This window comes from Grammomys surdaster, unplaced genomic scaffold, assembly GCF_004785775.1.
Source record: "Grammomys surdaster isolate TR1022 unplaced genomic scaffold, NIH_TR_1.0 181, whole genome shotgun sequence".
NCBI lineage: Eukaryota > Metazoa > Chordata > Mammalia > Rodentia > Muridae > Grammomys > Grammomys surdaster.
Window position 1 is genome coordinate 1,831,869 of NW_021604626.1, and position 3,347 is coordinate 1,835,215.

Below are 3,347 nucleotides of genomic sequence, written 5' to 3' on the forward strand. Positions count from 1 at the left end.
GGGAAAGGGAAGGGGAAGGGGAAAGGGAAGGGGAAGGGGAAAGGGAAGGGGAGAGAAGGGAAGGGAAAGGAAAGGAAAGGAAAGGAAAGGAAAGGAAAGGAAAGGAAAGGAAAGGAAAGGAAAGGAAAGGAAAGGAAAGGAAAGGAAAGGAAAGGAAAGGAAAGGAAAAAAATTTTACTCCCCACCTCCACATATTTTGCAGTTGAGTTTCCCTCATTTGGGGAAGTTCCCAGAGTGCTCACACATAGAGCACAATGGATATGCTTCATTCTGAGAAAACCGCCTTTATGGTCATGAAGTCTCCCTCATCGAGTTTGTTGTTGTTAGTTTTTTGACATGGTTTCTTGTTTGTTTGTTTGTTTTGGGACATAGTTTTACTAAATATTTCAAGGTGCTCTGGAACTCACTACATAACCCATATTTGCCTGGAAGTCATGACAATTCTCCTTCTTCAGTCTTCCAAGTCTGGAATTATAGGCAAGTATTACCATACCCTGATATCATTTTCAAACACACACACACACACCACACCACACACACCACCACACACCACACACCACACACACCACACACCACACACACCACACACCATACCTATGTCTGTCTCCAAAGTGCTGGGATTGAAGTTGTGCGCCGCAATACCTGGCCTTCAAAATTACACCTTTTAAATTAAGTTTCCTTTCACCTAAAAGAATAGCTGAAGCTTGTGCTCTGATTTTGTACTTACCAGCTTACCCAAACTTGACTTTCATAATTTTTGCGTAGATTTTTCTGAATTTTGTAGGCATGTAGTCATAGCATCAGAAAGCATCATGTTTCTCCCTTCCCTTCACTTCTATTCCTCTCTGTCTAGGAACTTTTTGGGGAATTTTAATAGAAATGATAATGGACTCATGTGGCTTAATTCTTACCTTAAACAAAAAATTTAAAAGCTGTCAATATTAGGAATTAATTTCTCTCTTGAAGGACGTTCTCTGCTCTTCTTGGTTTACTAAGCCTGCTGAACTTCATCTCATATATCTACTCATCTGCTATTTTCTGAATACTTTGACATACCTTCCCAAAAACCAATAAGGATAAGTATTTTCTTGAGTTAATGAGCCACAACCATAAACGGTCAACCATGAGGGAAGGGCATAGCAACCCCTACTTTGCATCCAGCCAAGACCGATAAAGACTGCCATCTGAAGCAGGGTCAGTCTTGTGGGACTGAATCCTTAGCTTGTAGGGTTCATGCTTACTCCAAGAAGAAAGAGTGATAATACAATGGAAATTAGTTTTGAGATATGCGTTTATGCCTGGAGAGTTGAAGAACTGACTGTTACAGTGAAAATTCTTCCATGTTTCTTCAGAAATACTGAGGACACACAAACATGTTTTCCTTTGGGGAAAGAAAGGGAAGAAAGGGCCTCTCCTCTCGGATTCTGAGTCTGGTGACAGACAGTGTTCTCACATGGGTCTATTAAAGGAAAACAGCTTATATTATATAAAGTAATATACACAGGCTGGCAAATTAAATTTGTTTTGACCTATATAGAACATGAACCTGTATAGAGTAGGATTCAACATTTCTATTCTTTCATAACCATGACCTTTCTTAAGTGGTATTAAGTGCCCTCAATCTATATCCTGTGTTTTTAAAGTATAATATCTCTTAAATGTAGATTTACTACCATAAGAGTTTTGAAAAATAAAAAGCAGTATTATTGTTGTACTGCTTCAGGTCTCCTTTTAGAACTTTACTTGTTGACTTCAGCCAACTTGGAGCTTGTTGATTGTGACAGTGTAGAACACTTACTATTGAGGTTGTATATAGTTCTGTAACACTAATACTTGAGGAAGTGTGAACAAACATCCACTCACTGAGATGTGGAACCAACAACAGAACAAGGCACAAATAACACTAAAGTTCGACTTGCTGAACCAAGAGTTCTATTAGGGTTAATTGCTGGAATATGAGTGAGGTGTTACTTACAGGAGCAGAAATGACTTGGAGACAGCTGTAACAGCAAAACCCACCCCATCATGGGTGACAGTTCATGAATGCTAAAAACAAAATCTGTAGTACCCCACCCAGCCTACAGGCAGCTCAACAGGGTAGAAAGTGTCCTTTCCAGGTAGCTCAGTTGGTCTGAGATAGCTCAGTTGGTCTGAAATAGCTCAGTTGGTATGAGACTCTTCCTAGTCTGCGAGTCGCACAGGCAGCTCAGCTGATCTCTGTCTCTTTCAGGTGCCTTGGCTGGTCTGAGACTCTCTTAGGTAGCTCAGCTTGTCTAAGCAGTCCTTACTGCTGATATGAGATTGGGAATGGGGAGCTTAGTAAATCTTACCACTTTCAGAGACTTCTTGACTGAAGCTTTTGAAGGAGCTTCCCTGTCCCACTTTAGTACCTAGTGCCTTAAGGATCTTCTTTCTAGACTGGATGGTTTTATTTTGGAGAAAATTGTTACACAAATGTATACTTGGAGGTATTTCCTGTTTTGCATATGTGTGCATGTATGGTATATATAATACATTTGCACATATTTGAATGCAGGGTGTGTGTGTGTGTGTGTGTGTGTGTGCATGTGTGTTGGTGCATGTGTTTGCCATTGCACATATATGGATGTCAAAGGACAATTTGTTGGGCTGGCACTCATTTTCCACTATGTGTGTCAAGAGATCAAATACAAATTCTTAGACATGATGGCAATTGCCTTTCCTTCCTGGACTATCTTGCAGGCACGTAAGGTATTTAATTTATTTAAATTGAAAATATATTCTTTGAGAATTTCACTCAATGTATTTTGATCATATTCCCCCCTCACCTTTAACTCTTCCTAGATATCCCCCACTTCATTACTCCCAGCTTCCTCTTAATTTTTTTTAAATTTAATATTCTATAAACTCCAATTTGTGCAATTTTGTTAAAAGATCAGATCCAGGCCAGGTGTGGTGGTCCATGCCTTTAATTCCAACACTCAGGGGGCAGAGGCAGGAAGATCTCTTGAGTATGAGGCCAGCCTGGTTTACAGAGAGAATTCTAGGACAGCTAGGGTTACACAGAGAAACTCTGTAAAAAATTAATCAAATAAGTGATAGAGATACATACATACATACATATATGCATGTGCACTGATAGATGATAGATAGATAGATAGATACACAGATAGATACATACATAGATACATACATAGATACATACATAGATACATAGATACATAGATGGGTAGATAAATAAATAGATACATAGTTAGATACGGATAGGTAGATAGATAAATAGATACATAGATAAGTAGATACATAGATACATAGATAGGTAGATAAATAGATACATAGATACAGATAGGTAGATAGATAAATAGATA

The 3,347-nt window shown here is 38.8% G+C and overlaps 1 non-coding gene across 1 annotated transcript; it reads right to left on the reverse strand.

Moving 5' to 3' along the window:
• Window positions 1-160: 160 nt before the first annotated feature.
• On the reverse strand, window positions 161-320 carry LOC114621515. Its single transcript, XR_003711444.1, has one exon. It is a non-coding gene; the product is annotated as a U1 spliceosomal RNA (small nuclear RNA).
• Window positions 321-3,347: the final 3,027 nt, after the last annotated feature.